Raw genomic sequence first — 22,948 nt, 5'->3', positions numbered from 1 at the left:
GGACAGTCTTGTGCGGCTCGAAGCCCTCCTCCCAGCAGCACTCCATACTGCCTTCCTCCCGCCGCCCAGAATAGATGTCTGTATGTCTGGGGTTTTTTTATTTGTCTCTCTCTCCTTGGACGCTGTCTGTCTGTCATTATTTGTGTCTGTGTCTCTCCCTGGTCCCCTGTCTGTCCGTCTTTCTTTCTGTCTGTCTCCCTGGCCCCCCTGCTTGCCAAAGCAGCCCCCTTTCCATCTCCCCCTGTTCTGCAATGCCTAACTGCTCCGTGGCCCCCAGCACACCCCTCCCCCCAAAGCAGCCTCCTTTCCCTCTCCCCCTGTTCTGCAATGCCTGCTCCATGGCCCCTTTCTGTTCGGGCCCCCTCCCCCCCTCCATGATTGCTATTTGCACAACCCTCCCACCAAAACAGCCCCCTCTCTTGCCTGCTCCATGGCCCTTCTTTTTCCTCTTCCCCTCCCTCCAGTCACCGCTGCCATTCCTATTTAAAACGGCCTGCTGAGGTTCGCGGCCGGTTGTAGCGAACCTCGCAGGCCGCTGTTCACCTCAGTAGCATGTTCCCTCTGACGCGATCGCGTCAGAGGGAACGTGCTACCATGTGGAGAGCGGCCTGCGAGGTTCGCTACAGACGGCCGTGAACCTCAGCAGGCCGTTTTAAATAGGAATGGCAGCGGTGACTGGAGGGAGGGGAAGAACAGGAGCGGTAGCGGTTGTTGCGGGAGGGGGGGAGGCGGCGATGTGCAGGCCGCTGTAAACAGGAACGGCAGCGGCGGCAGGACCATGAGCCCTCCTCCCGCCATCCGCTGCCAGAGTCGCTCCTGTCGCGCGATGCAGCTAACTGGCGCATACGCCGTTTGGCTGTGAGTTCGGGCATGCAATGTAAGTCTGCATGTGGTTCTGTAGGGTCATGAAATAGTTAACTGTTGTTTAAAATATTGCTCTGGCCTACATAGCTGAAAACAGTGTATAATCTATTGACTGCATCTGCCTAAAATGTATGTCCCTACCTTACCACATTGTAAGCTGAATAGATAAGAGTTTGAGCCATGATGTACCCTGCCCTTCTGTACATTTAACTGTAAGAGTTAGATAGGTGTCCTGCTAGTGACCTGCTAGTGTGAGCTTAGAACCAATGAGTGTTAAGAAAAGTAACACGTGAAAAGCTTTTTCTAGAATTCAGTTGTATAGCCAGAAAAATGAATAAATATCTCTGTAACTTCCTGGTTTCGGCACTTCTGAGCCAGCTTGGAGCTCAGGGGTCCAGCATGCATGCTGTGAATAAAACTTGTACTTTCTTCACGCCTCTGACTTTGTGTGTCCAAGTGACCTTTCATTTGGCTTCCGAACAGGGACTTGAAGGTCTCTTGACCACTGGTTACTCGATTGGTCACTTGTTTCTGGTCCTACGGCTGATATGTCTGCTTAGCCGGCTGCCTTCCTTTTGGGGGGTTGGCAGACCTCAGGACGTTGGACCGCTTCAACTGACTTATCTAGTCTCAGTTTAAAGTACAAGAATCTGTATCTGTATCTGTATCTGTACCTGGAGTGGCCACTATCTGGTAAGTGGGGATTGATCATCCCTATCCTGTCTCTCGTCTCCTGCCTAGTAAGCCACGTGATCTGTCGCTGAAAAGTTGTGGGAAAGGGATTCTAGGAACTGTTATTTTCTGGTTGAGTAACTGAACTGAAATCTGTTGTGTTTTGTGTGTTTGAGAGTGTCTGAGACGTCCTTGAGGATGAAGCGAGTGTGGACCTGTTAGTACTGCGTTTCCCTAGTCCGGAGACGGGCGGGGCCAGGAATTCAGGGAAGTGTTTTTGTCCTCCATTGCACAATGGGGGGATGTCAGTCTACCTGTGGGGATCCCTTGATATGTTAGCTAATTTTAAAAAAGGAATTTGTCTTTGATTATACTTAACAAATCAACCCTTATTTGTCTGTGCCAGTTAGAATGGCTGATATTTGGTGTGGGCTGGCCCCCTCTGGCTCCCTGGAAGAGGACATAACTCGTCAGGTTTTTATGCATTCGTTTGCTGTCAGTTCCTCTTCCAGTCAGCCAATTTTTGCATTCCAATGGAAAAACCCTTCCACTGGACAAACCTCCTAAGTAACCTGGACCCGTCTACCCCAGGGCTTTAAAATTAGCCCCTCTCTATTCAGCACTGCCCTTGCTTCAGACCTTGCCAAATTCTTCCCTTCATCTGATTCCCAAGTCCTGCAGTATCCCGGGTTCTTTATGACTTCTGTCTGTTCAAATGTATCAGTGAAGTTTAAACTGTCAGTTGTTCACAGCATGAGAGGAGAGTACTTTTCCTTTTGTGCTGATAAGGGCCATGAAGTGTGTAGCACTTCCAATGTGGTTTCTCCTGAAACAGATAAGTGGTTTTGCATTTGAAGTTTTTGGCTATGTTATAAAATGTATATGCATATTCAGAAATGCATATAAACGAAAAATATGATTTCTGGAACTTATATTCCATGCTAAAAAGAAGTTCTTTGTCCAAATTTAGTAGTTATTTGTCTAAATTTAAAAGTTCTGAAAAGGACTACATCTGTAATTTGATCTCTTTGATCTTTAAGCAACTCTCTCTCCTTTGTGAAATTCTGTAGGAAGGGGGAGTAAGTCTCTACTGAGACCCATGTTGATTGTAAAAAAAAAATAAAAATGAACAATGTTTAAACTTGTGAGTACAGTAAAACTTTGGTTTGGGAGCATAATTTGTTCCAGAAGTATGCTTGTATTCCAGGGCACTAGTGTACAAAAATATACATACTTGTATTGCAAGCCCTTGCTCGTTTGGAACAGTCACTGCATTCCTGCAGCGTCATATAGAGAGGAACCATTGGCTCAGTTGTGAAAATGTGATGCTTCTATACTGTATGTACGTGTATTGCAAGACGTTGCTGGTATAGCAAGTTAAAATTTAATCATTGCTTGTCTTATAGAACACTTGCAAACCAAGTTATTTGCAATCCAAAGTTTTACTGTATATTCCAATCTTTGTTTTGTATTTCTGTATATAAAAAATGTAAGTTTAGGTATAACAATGTAATTTTTAGGAATGCTTTTATAAGGAAGTAAATATTTTTGCCAGTCAGCTGATAGTGAAGGGACTGCTGCTTTAGAGAGCGCTTGTGTCAGACTACCCTGCTTAGTGGGTGGATCCAGAACTGCATTTAGCTTAATTTTATAAGTCAGCTCTTTGGGGTAGGAACCTGATATAGAATAGGGATTGAGAACAATTCTTATGTGTTAGTACACATCTTAAGTTCAATTATTTGGACCTTCTCTAATCTTTTGTAAACCACATAGCTCTTCACGGTATTGCGGTATATAAACTGTTATTATTATTATTTATCTGAGTCTTTCAGATAGTGGGTCTGCCTTTTAAATTTTCCTGTGGCCATATTTACATTGATTTCAAGTATGCCTTCCTCGTGTCACCTACCTTGGCTTTCAAATCTCCAAGGGTACCAGGTCCCTTCCTACACCGAGGTCTAGGCTGTCTGTAGTCTCCCTGTCCCTGATAACTGCAAGGCTCTGAGCACCTTTCTCAGTATTGCAGGATACTGTCCCATCTGGATCCCTGATTTCTCTACTATTGCTCGTCCTCTGTATGATTCCACCAAAGGCGCTGACTCAGCCCCTTTTGTCTGGACCCAACTTCAGGAGCGGTCTTTTCGCTGCCTCCAAAAACTTCTGACTCAGGCCCCTGCCTTCTGGCCCTTCTGCCCAAGAAGCTGAGCTTTATGCCCTCACTTTTGCCCTGCGCCACTCTGCCTCTCAGTCTTGCAATATATATATACTGACTCCAAATATGCTTTCCTTAACTTGCATTCCCATAGGGCCATCTGGAAACATCGAGGTTTCATTATAGCCTCCGGCCGCCTGATCCATCATGCTCCCCTCATTCTTGACCTTCTTGAGGCCGTACAACTACCCTCACGTGTTTCTGTTATGCACTGCCATGCTTACAGACGCGTGATGGACCTTGTCTCTCGTGGCAATGCCCTTGTAGACCGCACAGCCCGAGCTGCCAGTCTCTGCCCCCTCTTTCAGCTCCTCTGTATACAATCATTCCTTTTCTGGATTCCCTTACACCCCAGTACGCTTCTCAGGAACAGACTTGGGCATGCATTATTTTGGGCCAGTCTGTCCTGAAAGGGGGGTGGATACAAAATGCGCCAATTCAAGTGCCAATCCAGACCCACACACTGATACTTCAAACGCAAGCACAACACCCTCATAGTTATTCCTCAACACCTGGCCCTCACGATTGTCAAAAGATGCCATGATCTGGCACACTCTGGAGAACCCGCTATGAAAATTGACTCTCAAGAGACATTTCTTTATCAATCACCTTGATCAGCTAGTCCGGAATATGGTCCGACAATGTGTTGTCGGTTCTAGAATAAAATTCCCAATCAGATGACTGCCACCTCTTGGATACCAACCTATTGGAACATATCCGATGCAGGTTCTGTCTGTAGATTTTACCCACATGCCCATTTCCCGTTCCCTCAGTCACTTCCTAGTCTTCACAGACACCCTGACTAGATGGGTCAAAGCCTTCCTTACTTGCATTGAACACGCCAGAGACGTAACCAAACACCTCCTGAATAATTCCGTGCCTTGATCTCCTTGTTTTTATAGGCAGTGACAATGGCCCTGCTTTCATTGCCGATGTTGTCCAACAAATTGCTCAGGCCCTCCAAATTGAATAGAAATTATATGCTGCTTACCATCCTGAGAGCTCTGGTCAGGTCGAAAGAATAAACAGAACTCTTAAGACCCTTCTCACAAAATGAATTGAAGAAACTAATCTGTCCTGGCCTGTCCTGCTGCCTTCTGTTCTTTTTCAGATTAGATGCATCCCATCTAAGCCCCATTTGAGCTCATGTCCGGCCGGCCACCACCCATTGTGAACCCAGATCCTGGTTCCTTTGCTACTCTGGGATCAGAGCTAAAGCCCTTTAAGAGCTCCACAAATGGGTCCTGGAAAGGGCCCCACTATCGATAGCTACACAAGTCCATGGGTATGTCCCTGTAAATACAGTATGGCTAAAACTTGGAAGTCAGACCCCCTGAAACTTAGGTGGATAGGTCCTTTTACTGTAATAATTTCTTCTCTTACAGTTGTCAAGGTGTCCAGACATGAAACTTGGTTCCACTACAACACGGATCTTCAGCTGAAGCTTTCTAAGACCTCAAAAGTTCTGAATATTTACCACTGTACTTAGCAGGTGTTCTGAATATAATTCTTTATAAGTGTTTGAGTTTAATTGACTGCCTGTGGTTCACACTGCCTTTAGCAAGTGTCTTGAGTATAACTGTTTGAAGTTTTCTAAGTTGTGCCTGAAAGAAAAATGAGCTTCCTATGTTAGTATATATAGATATGATATTTGTGTTGCCCTCACTTATGTTTCTTTCTTCTGTATTTTGTACTTAACAAGTGCAGCCCCTTTGCCTGATGTTTGTTTGCATGAAGGAGTTAAGTACAGAAAGTGTCAAACATTTGAGGGTATTTTCTGTTTCCAACCTACTGGTGATGAAGTTTAAAAGTGGGCGGAAATCTGCATTGATGATGTTGAGGGTCCACTTATCAACTAGACTCTTATTGTAGACCCCACTCGCCCGGTGTCTTTGTATTGTGATACATGTGTGCTATTTGATGTTTCTCAAGGTCATGGTACTACCCCTAATTCAGTTTTGTGTGGCTCCCTAGATTGGCAGCGTTATTATACCAAATGTGCTAAGTATATAGGTCTGTATAACCTGATGCCTTTAAGAACTGCCCCTATGAGGAAACCTTCACTAATGGTGGAGCCTGTCCTTTATGAGAAAGAATACCCCATCTGCCTCCCTTACTATAGGTCCTAGCTCCGGCCCCTTGTGTACTACAGGCTACTGTAATCCCATGGTTTTCACTATCACTGACCCATATAACTGGAATGCCAATGTCCAAGTCCAGAAGGCCAGAGACTGCATGGCATTGTATATTGATGGTAAAAGGTGAGACCCAGGTACTGATGTATATGTCCGAATTGTATCCCACTCATGTGCTCCTGTCTGTGGTGTTTCCCCAGTTTTATGAAATTATGAAAGTAGATACTAATATCCTGTAATCACTAGAAATCTGTTTAGATAGTTTGCTGAAACTATAGGTCAGACTCTTAATGTTAGCAATTATTTTGTATGAGGAGGGACTGGTATGGGAGAACAGTGGCTATGGGAGGCAATGCAACTGGACATGTTAAACCTGACTTCACAGACCCTCACTTTTACGTCAGGTCCACGACCTTCACGATGGGCCTTGTGAACCTCCATTGTTGCTTCCCACTGTCTTCAGCCCTTCAGACACTGCTTAATGGAACTTCCTATGAATTATGGTCAGCTCTTGATAGTTGATATTGGCTCTGTGATCCGTTTGCCTACTCTTGGTTGCCTGCTTAATGGACTGGTACATGTGTGCTTTGCATGATCCGTCCCAGCTTCTTCCTGTTACCGCTGGCCGATGGTGAACACCTGGGAGCCCCTGTATTCAACACCAGAGGTCGCCAAAAGCGGTCTACTTCCACCAATTCCCTTAAAATAGGTGAATGGGGTGATGACTGGCCTGCAGAACGGATCATTGCTGCTTATGGACCTGCCACATGGACCGAGGATGACACCTGGGGCTATCGGACCCCAATCTATATGCTGAACTGCATTATTTGTCTATAAGCTGTACTTGAACTGATAACCAATGAGACCTCCCGAGCTTTGAGTACCATTGGCAGAGCGAATGCTAAAATGTGCACTGCTATTTATCAGAATCGTCTAGCTTTGGACTATTTACTAGCTGCTGTGCCTGTGATAAATTCAACCTCTCCAACTGCTGCCTTGAACTTGAGTAAAGTGATTGAGAACGATGTGGATCGTATCACCAAACTGGCTCATGTTCCTGACCAGACCTGGCGTGACCTTACTGCAGACTGGATCTCTGGTACCTTCATCTCCTGGTTGCCCTCTGGTTCAGCATTGAAGATCATCTTGCTGGTTGCTGCCCTGTCTTCTCTGCTCCTTTGCTGCCTGCCCTGTATGGTCCCCATAGCCATAAAGCTGCTCCACTGAACTATGGACTCTGTTGTCAAACGTTCCACTGCTGCATTGGCCCTCTCCCAGTATCGTCCCTTACCCACTGGGGACCCCGACTTTCCTGACTCCTAACTTTATTTTGTCAGGCTTGGCTCCTTAGGTACGCCAGCCTGAAAGGGGGGAATGAAGGGTCATGAAATAGTTAACTGTTGTTTAAAATATTGCTCTGGCCTACATAGCTGAAAACAGTGTATAATCTATTGACTGCATCTGCCTAAAATGTATGTCCCTACCTTACCACATTGTAAGCTGAATAGATAAGAGTTTGAGCCATGATGTACCCTGCCCTTCTGTACATTTAACTGTAAGAGTTAGATAGGTGTCCTGCTAGTGACCTGCTAGTGTGAGCTTAGAACCAATGAGTGTTAAGAAAAGTAACACGTGAAAAGCTTTTTCTAGAATTCAGTTGTATAGCCAGAAAAATGAATAAATATCTCTGTAACTTCCTGGTTTCGGCACTTCTGAGCCAGCTTGGAGCTCAGGGGTCCAGCATGCATGCTGTGAATAAAACTTGTACTTTCTTCACGCCTCTGACTTTGTGTGTCCAAGTGACCTTTCAGTTCAAGTTGTGTGCATCGTCGGTCTGGAGGAGTGGATCGAGCTGGGGCTCCCGTGCGATATTGCAAGTTCGGCTGCGTGGGAGTTTTGGTTTTGTGAGGAGCCGGCATAGTGTTTCGGGTGGGGAAGAGTCGCGGTTCCTTTTTTGTTTTGGGCCCGTGCAGGAGGAGCTGAAAACAGGGCTGGGGGCTCGGTAGGTGGTGGAAGAAGGCTGGGGAGCCGCTCGATGGATCGCAAAAAAATGAGGAGGGGGTGGGCACTCGGAGAAGGGAGCCGTTTTCAAAGGCGCCCCCGCGGCTCCTCTCATGAGCTGCAGTTGCGTCGGAAGATGAGAGAGGAGTCGCGGTGGTGGCTTTGTGGGTCCGTAGTCAGAGAGAAGTAAAGCTGGGGACTGGCGCATGCGCAGTCCTGCGGCCACAGACCTACAGCGCACGGAACACGCAAATAGGACTTCGCATGCGCGGCTAGCTCTTTATTATATTAGATGTATTTTATTAAAGTATAAAAAGAAACAATATTCTTTACAACTGTCATTTTATACAGAGCAAAGATTAACAAAACCCCTGTCTCCCCTCCCCTTCACATATATTCCCTCTACTATCAAGAAAACTGAATAAGCCAAATTATTACAGAATGCTACACAGAAATATCATGCTAACAGAATACCGCAGTCACACATGAGAAGCATAGTGTTAGGGGAATGCAACTAGGTCAATTGTCCCCTGGTCAGAGAGAGCCCTAAGCCAGCTGGAAGCTAAAGAAGCACTGCCTGGGCTTTGCAGTCCCCAGTTATGTCTTAACACCAGCTCCAGCAGGATATATATTTCAAATCTGATATATTCTAATCACAAAATAGAAATAAAATTATTTTTTTCTGCCTTTTGTCATCTCTGGCTTCTGCTTTCATCTTCTTTTCACTCTTCCTTCCAGCATCTGCCCTCTCTGTCTCTTCAATCCAGCATCTGCCCCTTCCATCCACTGTCCGCCCTCTCCCCCCCTTCCATATGGTATCTGTCTTCTTTCTATGCCCCTCTCCCCTTTCCATACAGCCTGTGCCCCCTCTCTCCTTTTTTTACATGATTCATCCCAGCTTCACTGCTCTCTTCATTTTTATCTCTCCTACACCAGATCTAGCATCGTTGTCCCTCCCTGTTTATTTCTCTGCTGACCCCTTCCCATCATCAATCTCTTTACTTTCTCATGCCTGTCTCTCCCCTCCTCTAATCTCCCTGCCAGCCGTTTCCTTCCTTTTTTCTTCTCCCTTCCCTCCTCCTCTTGTCTAGCAGTAACTCTCTTCCCTTTCCCTCCTCCCCTCCCAGCAGCATCTCTCCTTCTCCTTCCCTCCAGGTCCACTAGCAGCTGTCCCTTTTTTTCCCTTGTCCAGCAGCTTCCCAGCCCCCAACAGTGGCTTTCTCCCCTCCCAGCAGCTCTCCTTACTTGCCAGCGCAGCGATTCACTAAGGCAGCCTTGGGCCATTTGATGGGTCGCACCACCTCTAAGGAAAGAGGAAGTTGCATCATCAGAGGTGGCCGCAACTCAGCAAAAGCCCCAAGGCTGTCTTAGTGAATCACTGCACTGGTAAGTAAGGAGAGCTGCTAAGAAGGGAAAAAGCAACTTTCGGAGGCTCCCTATGATCTTGCCGACTCGGCGCAGACCTGCTGGAAATTACATCTCGTCGATCTCGTCGGCCCTGCGTGAACCGGCAAAAATTTATTGCGAACTTGCGGTTGAAGAACAGTCACTTAAAGCACTGCTGGCCACAGGACACTGGGGAACTTTCTATTCAAAATCTAGTGGGATCTTGGTTAGGTATTTTAGCTAGGAAAACCCCAAGGTAAACTTTTCCCTAGTGAAAAGACTTTTATAAGAGATCATAGCAGAAGCTGTTTGAACAAGCCAGGTGGCAAACAGTGGCTGGGTCAGAAGGGCCTAGCCCAGTGTGGCAGGTGTAGGCCTGAGAGCCCCTGAGAAGGCCACTGAAAGGCTGAAATAGAAGCCAGTGGATGGCAACAAGCCAAATATAAGAAACAAATGGATTGTTTTTGTTTGGTATTTTTTTTGTGCTAGGACGATTGTTTGCTTGTATTTTGGAACTCATTTTGAATTGCTACTAACTTGAGTTAAAATGTACCAAGTCTGGTGTGAAATAAAGATTTCTTTTGTGGCACACAAGTATTTTGCACTATTTTTGAACTTTATTGCAGTCCTTCCCACCTACCCCTACCTCGCTTTTGCTTGGCCGTGTGGCTTAGGGTATTGGCTCCTGGACATGTCCAATCGGCCATGCCCAGCCACAATAGGCACACACCACCCAATATTCAGTGGTACTTAACTAGCTGGGAATGGCTCTCAGCCTGCTAAGTACTAATAAGCCATCTAACCACTGATATTCAGCAAAAGATAGCCAGCTATCTCCTGCTGAATATCCCATGGAGAGTGTAGCGCAGTGGTTAAAAGCTACAGCCTCAGCACCCTAATGTTCATGTAACATAACTGGTCACTGTCAATATTCATCTTATGTTTCCACTATCAACAGGGACAATGTAACAAAACTAAGAGTCAGAAAAGATACTGTGTAAACAAAAACAAACCGACTCTATAATGGTAACTCAACCCACGAGAAGGACCCGTTGTGTTAAAATTTAGCTCAGAGGTATAAAACTCTAAAGAGGAGGAGGTAACCCCCTCTTAGGAAAAAGAGTTTATTTTCCAATCATTGCTTCATAACAAACGAGTCCAACTCAAAGGTTTGAATGATTGTAAGGTATATATGTCTCGCTAATGATGCAATATGCATTCAAAACATTTTTCAAAAGATAATCAGAATTTCTGCATTCAGGTAAGCACTAAACAATTTTTGCATTCATATAGTAAATGCTCAAAAAAGGTACTTGTCAGGGTCCCGACGTGGCCCCGTTTCGGTGTCTACTTCAGGAGACCCCGTCTGGCTGATTAGCTTGCTTACAAATTGACAACCATGTAACATTTGAAAAAAGATCGTTCAGCAGATGAAAAAAGCACAAAGAATTTTTTCATCTGCTGAACGATCTTTTTTCAAATGTTACATGGTTGTCAATTTGTAAGCAAGCTAATCAGCCAGACGGGGTCTCCTGAAGTAGACACCGAAACGGGGCCACGTCGGGACCCTGACAAGTACCTTTTTTGAGCATTTACTATATGAATGCAAAAATTGTTTAGTGCTTACCTGAATGCAGAAATTCTGATTATCTTTTGAAAAATGTTTTGAATGCATATTGCATCATTAGCGAGACATATATACCTTACAATCATTCAAACCTTTGAGTTGGACTCGTTTGTTATGAAGCAATGATTGGAAAATAAACTCTTTTTCCTAAGAGGGGGTTACCTCCTCCTCTTTAGAGTTTTATACCTCTGAGCTAAATTTTAACACAACGGGTCCTTCTCGTGGGTTGAGTTACCATTATAGAATATTCATCTTATGGCATGTGGCCAGATAGAACTGCTTTTCAGTCGAGTCTATCTTTGACAGCTATGCCTAGCTGGCCAGCTGATGAATGTAGTTTGGCCTGCTAAGTCTGTAGCAGCTAACTTTAACCTGAAAATTCAATGCTGGTTGCTGGATATGGTCACAGCATTGAATATCTGGGATAGTTGCAGACTGCAGGTGGTAGCTGGGCTGCCAGAATCTTCACCTATACATAAGGTGACCATACGTCCCGTTTTGAACAGGACTGTCCCCTTTTGAGATCCCCTGTCCCGTTGTCCCCACGCACAGCTTCGAGACGCCGAAATGTCCCGTTTTCAGGGACAGAGTCCTGAACTGTCTGTGGGGACAACGGGACAGGTGATCGCTTCCCCTCCCTCCAACACCGAAGCTGAGGCCTGCCCTCCCACCAAGTCCGGCCCCTGCTGCTGCTGCCTTCCGCCGCTTCAAACACCCCCCCCCCCCCCCGGTCCGCCGCTACAGCCGACCGCCGCAACTAAAGCAAAGTAAGGTCCAGGTGCCGGCCCACAAACCTTCCCGAGGTCAGTTCTGAGGCCCAGTTTCTCTAATCTCTCACTGTACGGCAACTCCTCCAATCCCTTAACCATTTTAGTCGCTCTTCTCTGGACGCTCTCGAGTAGTACCGTGCCCTTCTTCATGTACAGCGACCAGTGCTGGACGCTGTATTCCAGGTGTAGGCGTACCATGGCCCGGTACAGCGGCATGATAACTTTCTCCGATCTGTTTGTGATCCCCTTCTTAATCATTCCTAGCATTCTGTTCGCCCTTTTCGCCGCCGCTGTGCATTGCGCAGATGGCTTCATTGACTTGTCGACTAATACTCCTTTCCTGGGGGGTCTCTCCAAATATTGCACCGGACATCCTGTATTCGTGTAAAAGATTTTTCTTACCGACATGTATCACCTTACACTTATCCACGTTAAACCTCATTTGCCATGTCATGGCCCATTTCTTGAGCATGTTTATGTCACATTGCAGGTCTTCGCAATCCTTCTGCGTTTTCGCTACTCTGAATAACTATGTATTGTCTGCAAATTTAATCACCTTGCTCGTCGTACCAATTTCCAGGTCGTTTATAAATATATTGAAGAGCACATGTCCAAGCACCGAACCCTGCGGCACTGCACTTGTGATGCTTTTCCAGTCCGAGTATTGTCCATTTACCCCTCGGTTTCCTATCCGCCAACCAGTTTTTAATCCACGTGAATATTTCACCCTCGATTCCATGGCTCGCAATTTTTCGAAGTAGTCATTCATGTCGGACCTTATCGAACGCCTTCTGACAATCCAGATATACAATGTCGATCGGGTCACCATTGTCTATCTGCCTGTTTATTCCTTCGAAGAAGTGCAGATATTTCTTTTTCGAATCACTAACTGTACCAACACTTTTATTTTATTGGCAATTGAAAATAAAATGGCACAGTACCTTCAAAAATGCTACTGGATGAGCCTGGCAACAGATACTAGAGATGCCTCTTATTTAGGGTTACCATATGTCTGGGAATACCTGGACATGTCCTCTTTTTTGAGGACTGGATGGGGATTTTGTGGGGTTTTTTTTTTTTTAATTATGGAGTGTGTCTAGGTTTGGCAGGGCCAGCTTACAAAGAATCTGGTGGCTCTCCCCCTCTTAACTCCTTGGCGCTGCAATTCTATTTTACATAAGAACATAAGCAATGCCTCCGCTGGGTCAGACCTGAGGTCCATCGTGCCCAGCAGTCCGCTCACGCGGCGGCCCAACAGGTTCAGGACCTGTGCAGTAATACTCTATCTATACCCCTCTATCTCCTTTTCCAACAGGAAATTGTCCAATCCTTTCTTGAACCCCAGTAACGTACTCTGCCCTATTACGCCCTCTGGAAGCGCACTCCAGGTGTCCACCACACGTTGAGTGAAGAAAAACTTCCTAGCATTCATTTTGAATCTGTCCCCTATCAACTTTTCTGAATGCCTTCTTGTTCTTTTATTTTTCGAAAGTTTGAAGAATCTGTCCCTCTCTACTCTCTCTATGCCCTTCATGATCTTGTAAGTCTCTATCATATCCCCTCTAAGTCTCCTCCAGGGAAAAGAGACCCAGTTTCTCCAATCTCTCAGTGTATGAAAGATTTTCCATACCTTTTATCAAACGTGTTGCTCTTCTCTGAACCCTCTCGAGTATCGCCATATCCTTCTTAAGGTACAGCGACCAATATTGGACACAGTACTCCAGATGCGGACACACCATCGCCCGATACAACGGCAGGATAACTGCTTTCATTCTGGTTGTAATACCCTTCTTGATTATACCTAGCATTCTATTCGCTCTCTTAGCGGCCGCTGCGCACTGTGCCATCGGCTTCATTGTCATGTCCACCATTACCCCCAAATCCCTTTCTTGGGTACTCTCATTCAATAACATCCCTCCGTATAGCTGTACCTCAGGTTTCTGCTTCCCTCATATAGTACTTTACATTTCTCAACGTTGAACTTCAGCTGCCATCTCGTTGCCCATTCCCCCAGTTTGTTCAAGACCCTTTGTAATTCTTCGCAGTCCTCTTTAGTCCAAGCTCTATTAAATAGTTTGGTGTCGTCTGCAAATTTTATTATCTCGTACTTCGTCCCTGTTTCTAGATCATTTATAAATATATTAAATAGCAGCAGTCCGAGCACTGAGCCCTGCAGAACACCACTCGTGACCCTCCTCCAGTCTGAGTAGTGGCCCTTCACTCCTACCCTCTGTTTCCTACCCACCAACCAATTCCTGATCCATCTATGTACTTCTCCTGGCAGCTCAGCAATGTGAGGGGACAGGCCAATGGCAGCAGGCTTCCGTTGTTGAGCTGCCGGCAGCCTGAAGAAAATAGAATTGCAGCTCTAAGGAGTAAGAGGGGAAGAGCCACTGGATTCCTTGTAAGAGGGCCCTGCCAAACTCACTTCTAAGGGGCTGGGCCTGGGGCAAGGTGATGGCAGTGCCGGGGGTGTCCTTTTTTTCAAGTTAAAATTATGGCAACCCTACTCTTATTAGAATAGTGGGCTTTAATCTAAGGGCAACTAGAGCATTTTCTTCAGAGTATTTATGTAGGAGTTTCCCATTCTGGTGTATCAGACACCAGCAATCAACCAATTCCCAGCAGGGGACTTCTTATTCCCACCCTTTTATTCTGGTGTATCAGACACCAGCCATCAACAATTCCCAGCAGGGGACTTCTTATCCCCACCCTTTTTCAGTGCAGATAGAAACAGAAGCCTCACCACAGCAGAATCACTGTGTGTGTGGAGCTGCATAGCAGTAGGGATTTCAGGAACAGCAATAGCTTTTGTATGGTATAAGATAAAACCCTAACCAAAAAAAAAAGAGCCTGTATCCTAGCACTTTTAATGTCTGATCAGGAGCATTGTCCACAGTCACAATCGGGCTGGTTTTACTGCAACACATGAGCAAGCTATTGCGTGAGATAGATTGCAGAGCTTATAATGGATATTGCTTTCACTATAAATAATTCAATAAGGTAAATGCAGCACTGAGAAGAGTAAAAAGGTTTTGACATCACCAAAGCTCAGAGTGACACTGTTAATGTAATTCATGTCATCCTAAGACAGAGACTAGAATATAATGGCAAAGGAGTCAGAAACCTGGGGCCAGATGGAAATCTCAGGATAGTATGGAATTATGTTGGGGTATGATGAGACTGGCAGGCAAAACCAGCTCATCTTAAATGTGCCACCAAGAGCTAAATCTCAGGAACACATGAGCAGTGTTAAGAACAATGGCAGAAATGAGTTTTAGGAGGATAAAGTGCAGCCCATGACATTTAAATCAGAGAAGATTTTGAAATGACAACCATCTGCCTGATCCTCAAAGTGATTTTAAGCAGGTGGGAGAGACTCTGATAGGCCATCAAAAAAAAGTGGACAGGTAAAGGAAGGGGTTGAAGAAGAGTTAGTAGATACGCAGGTGATGGCACCCGCATAAATAAGCAGACAAACTTTGGACAGCTCAAAAGTCGGGTGGGTGGGGTGGGGGAGGTCCTGTTCTGCATGAAGGAGGTATGGGAGAGGACTTGGGAATTTTGCTTGATTGAGGCAAGTAGGGTAGGGGGCTTAGTATCACTAGGGGGAGGGGGAAATCAGGACCTGAGTGGTTATGTGGCTAGAACATGTGTTATTAGCCATGAATATTCAGCGCTGTTGACTGGACATGGCCCAGTACTGAATATCTAGGGCTAATGTAACCGGTGACTGTTAGCATTTAAAAAAAAAAAACAACCCAAAATAGTGAACAGCTGGCTGCCACCAGCTGAAAAGCAGCTGGCAGAAATTTAACAGAAGGCAATTTTACAACTGAGCACCTCCATTTGAGCACCCAAAAGACATATGGTTGGAGCCTATTTTACATAAGAACATAAGTACTGTATAGCTATTCTGGGTCAGACCAATGATCCAACTAGCCCAGGTATCCTGTTTCCACAGTGGCCAATCCAGGTCAAAAGCACCTGGCAGAAACCCAAGAAGCAGCAACATTTCATACTTTCAATTCCAGGGCAAGCAGTGGTACCTGGTCACTAATGTTCCATTCTAAAATACTAGCCTAACCCTATATTGGCATGTCTAAAATTTAGACGCCCACAGTTACACCAGTTATAGACCTGTAAACATAGGTGCCTAGATTATAGAATACATCTTCTTACTTTGTGAAAGACACTGTAATGAAAAGGAAGAACATTCAGAATATCTGACGCTCACATCAAAAGAATGGAGAGTGTGCAGTGAATCAATGGCTGCCAAGAGGAATGTGTGGTACAGTGGTTAATACTACAGCCTCAGCACCCTCCAGTTGTAGGTTCAAACCCACACTGCTCTTTGTGACTTTGGGCAAGCCACTTACTCCCCCCAATGCCCTGGGTACATTAAATAGACTGTGAGCCTACCAGGGAAAATGCTTGAGTTCCTGAACAAATTCATATAAACTGTTCTGAGCTCCCTTGGGAGAATGGTATAGAAAATTAAATAAATATCCCCACCATGGTGTCACACATAATTCAGACCCTATTGGTTTGCAAGACAAATGGTAAAAATCTACATCCAATAGATTGTCTTTCATTCCTTTACATAACTCAAGTCAGGTTTTCAGGATATCCACAATGAATAGGCATGAGATTGGTTTGCATATATTGCCTCCATTGTATGCATATTCATTGTGGATATCCTGAAAACCTGACTGTCAAGGGGGTACTCCAGGACCAACTTGAGATACATTGATATACATTGCCCTTTCCATTAAAGAAGAACCCAATTTCCCTTTACTAATGAAGTCATTATCCCTCTTGATACCCAACTAGGTATCTGGTCTCAGAGGAAATCACCCTTATTTCAAGGTTGTATAACCCCTTGTGATCCCTGTCAAGAAAGTCCCATGTTTGTTTGTTTTTAAAATTTATTTATTAATGAACCATAAACAAACAGTGGAGCAACTAGCCATATATATTTTAAGGCTTTCTTTTCTTTTTTCATCAGGGAATTCATGAGTAACTCTTTCAAAATTAGCTGAGTTGATTTTTGATTCACCTCTAATTCAACCTCCCTGCTACATATCTATGAAGACTGTAGAAACAACCTGAATACACACTTGCTACCTCTTACTACACAGTCATTAACATTGTTGACTTAATTAAACAATACTTGTGATTCTTAAGTAGTCTCATATCCCCAAACCAGGACCACATGTACATGTGTATAGGTATTTGAAAATCAAAGACCTCTTTGGGGCAGGTAACATCCAAACTTTCAGAAAATATTTAAAAAATCTATTGCTCCTCGCTGTTTGCAAATGAAGTGGGATAAGAATGAAACCTACATAAAAGGTATCATACAATACAAAGGAAAAGAATCACAACCCCTACATAAAAGGTACATGCTTCTTAAAAATATTATTTAATTTCTACTCTTAATCAACGCACTCATTGCAATTCTATTGCTGGAAATATTCTCCAGGTATGGAATTCAACATCATTATCCCAGCTGGCATCAAGTGATCTTGCACCTTTAAAATGGCCGACATCAAAGATACAATCTTTAAGCCAACGTGTACACCTTGTCACCCAGATTCCCATGAAAGCTGTCTTCATGAGGACTTTCAAAACCAAAATGTGCCTTAATATTAAAAGATCTTCTCTGAATCATATACCCGTTCCTTTATAGAAAACCTTAAGAGAAACCCTAATCTATCTGTATCTTCTCAATATTACTCTTTCTCATCTCATCTTAACAGATGCAATAGACTGGTCTAACCCCAGTGCTAGACTCTTCTTTTTTTCTCCTGCTCTTTAGTAGTCAATCAAAAGACAAGCAGAGCTGTACATTGAACACAAGAAAATCAGCATACTGGGAGAGAAAGTGGTCAGATAAAAAGACGGACATTTTGAATGCATCCACTGTGTTCTTTCTGAAATGCCAAGGTGCAGGAATGAAAACAGACAATGATTCCTTAGGCACTGTAGTGCTGAATCATTCAGTGGCCTAAACACACTTTCATCCCTTTCTCTTTAAGTCCATGCCATGACTGTGCATTCTCTTGCACGCACCCTGTGCCATTTAGTCATTGGATAACAGGGAGGGGAGAGATTGTTAATTATCTTAGCAAGTTAGATTTTACAATCTGCTTTTAGCTGATTTATTTTCATACACAAGCAGAATCAGAAGGACGAATGTAAACAACATATCCAGCTTTCTCCTGGCCTTGGGCTGAGGCTCAGACATGATTTTGTTTCCAAAGGGAGAGAAAAGGTGGGTCAATGCTTTGTATAAACAGGGAAGAATAAGAGGGATAAGGACAAGCAAGATTCATAGAAAGAAGGGATAACTAGAAAGAGATGATGTTATAAAATGCAGGAGGGATTAAGGGACTAGATATTAATATAAGTGCATTATTAACAGAGAAAGCCAGCAGATTTACATTCCCAATCCAGTTTACCAAAGGAATGAAGGAGGTCACAGATACACTACCAGACTCTATTTCTCCCCCCAAATCATGAAAAAAGCAGTCTGGTAGACACATTTCACACATAAGAAAAGACAAACGGCAAAGAAATACCATCCAATTCTGCATCTTTTTATCTTTAAGAGAATATATCCTATTGCCACTAGTCTCTCGCCTTCTTCTTCTGCTAAAGGTCCGTCAATTCCACCTTAGACCCAGGTACAAGTGCAAGAAACTGACAGGTTTTTCAGTGACATCACTCATCAGCTGATCTGCTACTGTATTCCCTCCCCTAGGAACCTTGATGTCATTTGCTTAGCAATAATAATAATAAAAGGCAATTGCTATGAATATAATACAATACAAAAAGAACTGGGGGAATAAAAACCTCTCCAATCCACTTTCCGATTAGAAAATGAATCTCTTTCTGGCAAGGGAATAAAGTGATGCTAGCCCGAGAGGCAAATTCATGCAATGTGAAAAAACACAAAGGGCTGATTAAATATGACTCGCCTGCATTATTCCCTGCTGAAACAGAGCCAAGTGGAAAAACAATAAGACAAGGGAGGGGTCAGAGTAAAACATATCGAAACTGTGTGTTTTGTTCAAATAACAAAGCCATAAAATCAGTTGATGATTCCAGCCCCCGTTTCCCTACCCACCCACCTTTTTGGTGCTCTGCACCTAGGGATCTAATACCCATAGGAAGCCTGAACTGAAGGAGCTCTGAAAATAGAAGAGAGACAGATGTGACAGTACCTTGGGCTGCTTCTGGGTTAACGATTCTCAGAGATGACTGACATTGGGAAGGTTTTTGGCTCCGTACTAAGATACACTGCCTTTCTTCAGCTTTCAGCAGCTGCTGCTTCGTCCTTGCTATATTTGCATCTGTCTTTCTTCTTGTTGCCCTGCCCTGAGCTGGTTGGTTCTCTGAGGCTATGCTGTCTGGTGACAAGAGATGGGAGGAGGGACCTCTCTGAGGTGCTGGTGCTGATGATGGAGCTCTGACATCACCATATGCAGAAACTAGTTCATCACTGCAGAACTGCACACTGCCTCAGCATCAGAGAAATATAAAATAGAGATGTTTCCATAGAAAGAAAGATGCCCAGCTCTTACAGTACGTTCTCTTTCATTAACATTTCAGCAATCAGTCAGTGGTAGAGATGGGGATGACATCCCCTTTCCCTTAATGGTCTATTCCAATATTTGTATTTATCTACCAAATAATTCTAAAAACATATTCTACATTATAATAATTTGCAATACATTTTAACCACCTCTCGCCAAGGAAAAAAAATCTATCAAATTAGGCCTAACAGAGCACTCACAAATCCAGATAATTTATTCCACTCTTCTGTGAAATTTGTCTATAGGAAAAACAAAACAGCATCACTCTTTAAACACTTAGGAGGGGGAATTATCAAGTGGGCTACTGTTAAGATGTGCTATTTTACTTTTAACTGAGTTATTAGAAACTAGGTCTCAATGCATAAAATGGGACCTTTGCTACAATAACACAAATTAATAGTAAAATTACCAGTCTTAGTGATATTTTTTTTTCCTTTATTTGTTTGACCTCACTGTTCCTTTACCTGCTTCTCCTCTGCCACCACCTACAGAAAGACACAAAAGTCACTTCTAAGTATATTGTGCAGTGGTAATGCTGGTAAACGTTTTCAAAATACGTTAGTTGGCAGTTAAAATCATTAAGATTTCCCTTTATTGGGATGACATTTTAATCCAAATGAATTATCAAGGTTTAACATTTCTAAATGTTTCCTTCCACTCAGTTGCCCCCGCTCTGTGAATAAATCAGGGCACTGCTGGCCTGCTTTCCTCAGACATCACATTGATGAGGATGGTACAAATAGTTTAAGAGTGTACTCTCTAGGGAGTTTTTAAAAGTGGGAGGTAGTTATAATAATTGTTTGATTCCAAAACCGTATCTAAAAGATATTAGTAGAGAAACAGGAGACATAGTAATTAACACCAACTGCAATTAATAAATAAAAAGAAATTTGGCAGCTAAAATTTAAGGCTAAGAAATGCAAGGTCATGCATTTGGGCTACAAAAATCAGAGGGACCTCTATAGTTTAGGGGGTGAAGAATTTATGTGCACGACAGAAGAGTGGGACTTAGGTGTGATTGTATGTGATGATCTTAACATGGCCAAACAGGTTGAAAAGTTGACGGCGAAAGCTAGAAGGATACTAGGTTGCATAGGGAGAGGTATGGCTAGTAGGGAAAAAGGAGGTATTGATGCCTCTGTATAAGACTCTGGTGAGACCTCATTTAGAATATTGTGTACAATTCTGGAGGCCGCACCTTCAAAAAGATATAAAAAGGATGGAGTTGGTCCAGAGAAAGGCTACTAAAATGGTGTGCGGTCTTTGTGATAAGGCGTATGGGGACAGACTTAAAGATCTCAATCTGTATACTTTGGAGGAAATATACGTAATATAAATGTGCATGAGTCGAGTCTCTTTCATTTGAAAGGAAACTGCAATGAGAGGGCATAGAATGAAGTTAAGAGGTGATAGGTTCCGGAGTAATCTGAGGAAATACTTTTTTATGGAAAGGGTGGTAGATGCATGGAATAGTCTCCCAGAAGAAATGGTGGAGAAAGAAACTGTGTCTGAATTCAATAGGTTCTGGGATAGGCACGTGGGATCTCTCTTGGAGAGAGAAAGAGATAATGGTTACTGCGGATGGGCAGACTAGATGGGTCATTTGGCCTTTATCTGCCGTCATGTTTCTATATTTCTAAATTACTATTACTACTATTTATCACTTACATAGCCCTGAAAGACATATACAATGCTGTACATTTTGACATTTAATAGACCCTGCTTGGAAGAACTTACAATCTAACATGGACAGACAGACATGACATATAGGGTTGGGGATATAGAACCCAAGGTGAGAGGAGTTAGGAGTTGAAAGCAGCCTCAAAGAGGTGGGCTTTTAACTTGGACTTGAACACTGCCAGAGAAGGAGTACACCTTAGGGATATGGACAGTTTGTTCTAGAGAACTCCGTTCCTCAGATAAATCACTCTTAGCGTTACCCTTCTCATCCACTGCCAATTCCAGACTTCGTTCCTTTCATCTAGCTGCCCCCTATGTCTGGAATAAATTACCCGAGTTTGTCCGTCAAGCCCCTTCCCTTGTTTAAAAGTAGACTGAAAACCCACCTTTTTTATATAGCTTTCAATCCTTAACCCTTCTCCTCTGCCCTCTAACCCAGACAGCTGATTAACCGTTCCCCTTAACAGTATCTATGACATCCTGTTTGTCTGTCTTGCCTGTTTAGATTGTAAGTACTTTCGAGCAGGGACTGTTTTCTTACTCTTTGTGATTGTGCAGCGCTGCGTGCGTCTGGTAGCGCTATAGAAATAATTAATAGTAGTAGTAGTACAGCAAAGCAAGATAGAAAAGATGGAGTCTGGACTTGGCAGAGAAGGAGAAGGGACTTATCAGCTGAGTGTAGCTCATGGGGGGAGGGGTTCATAGGGGGAGATAAGTGAAAAGAGATAGTGAAGGGCAGCCGAGTGAATACACTTGTAGGTCAGTAAAAAGAGTTTGAATTGTATTCAGAAACGGATGGGAAGCCAATGAAGTGACTTTAGGAGGGGGTAACATGAGTATAGCGGCTCTCACAGAATATGAGTCATGAAGACTAATTCTGTATGGATTGAAGGGGAGACAGATGGCCAAGAAGGAGACCTGAGAGTATTGAGTTGTAGTAATCCTAGTGCGAGGTGATAAGGGCATGGATAAGGATTTTGATAGTGTGCCCGTAGAAGAAGAATCGGATTTTGGTAATATTGTAGAGGAAGAAGTAGGGTTATCAGACATCTGGATTTACCTGCACATGTCCTTTTTTTAGAGCACTGTCCGGGCATCTGGCTGGCTTTTCAAAACCCAGCACTTTCTCCACATTCACAGATACAATGCATGCATGTGTGTGATGTCATCGTGTCAAATCTACACATGTACAGATGCCCTCCCGATGCGGCTCCGAACACAAGAGATTGAGGGTGGGGCTCGGGTAGAAGTGGGTGGGCCTGGGGCGGGGCCATGGGTCCATATGTTACAATCGTAAAATATGGTAACCTTAGGAAGAAGCAAACAGGCAAATTGGTATTTTAAATAAACTAACAAACATTGCATTGCCACCATTTAATACCTCAGCTATTCAATAATCCTACCTGTATTTACGTACAATGATTAGACTACATGGTATTCTGTTCTAGTTATCTGTCCTCCTGACTAAGGTCCTCTTTTACTATGCCATGGTAGATTTTCCACCTTGGCCCGAGGCGCTAAATGCTCCGATAATTCTCTGATGCTCATAGCAGTTCTATAAGCATCAGAGCATTTAGCACTCCAGGTCACGGTAGAAACCTCTACCGCAGCTTATGAAAAGGGGGAAGGGGTATGTGTGCATTTATTTGAAACAACATTTAAAATGGCAACAACATTCTTCACATAGTTTCAAGGATGTCCGGGGTGGTACTTGGAGAGACCTCCCAGGAAAGAGACTTGGGAGTTATTATCGACAAGTCGATGAAGCCATCCAAGCAATGTGCGGCGACGGCGGCAAAAAGGGCGAACAGAATGCTAGGAATGATAAAGAAGGGGATCACGAACAGATCAGAGAAGGTTATTATGCCGTTGTACCGAGCTATGGTGCACCCTCACCTGGAGTACTGCGTCCAGCACTGGTCGCCATACATGAAGAAAGACACGGTACTACTCAAAAGGGTCCAGAGAAGAGCGACTAAGATGGTTAAGGGACTGAAGGA

General features: G+C 43.9%; 1 protein-coding gene across 3 annotated transcripts in view; it reads right to left on the bottom strand.

Moving 5' to 3' along the window:
• The window catches only part of KIF1A (kinesin family member 1A), a 627,076-nt gene extending 608,070 nt beyond the window's left edge, over positions 1-19,006 (bottom strand). For all 3 annotated transcript variants that reach the window (XM_033958697.1, XM_033958695.1, XM_033958696.1), the window contains exon 1: positions 18,897-19,006. The gene's annotated coding sequence lies outside the window, so the exon portion shown is untranslated. The remainder of the gene's footprint in view (positions 1-18,896) is intronic.
• Between the last annotated feature and the right edge of the window lie 3,942 nt (positions 19,007-22,948).

This window comes from Geotrypetes seraphini, chromosome 9 (assembly GCF_902459505.1).
Source record: "Geotrypetes seraphini chromosome 9, aGeoSer1.1, whole genome shotgun sequence".
In the NCBI taxonomy this organism is placed as follows: domain Eukaryota; kingdom Metazoa; phylum Chordata; class Amphibia; order Gymnophiona; family Dermophiidae; genus Geotrypetes; species Geotrypetes seraphini.
This window is presented reverse-complemented; position numbering and strand designations above follow the sequence as displayed.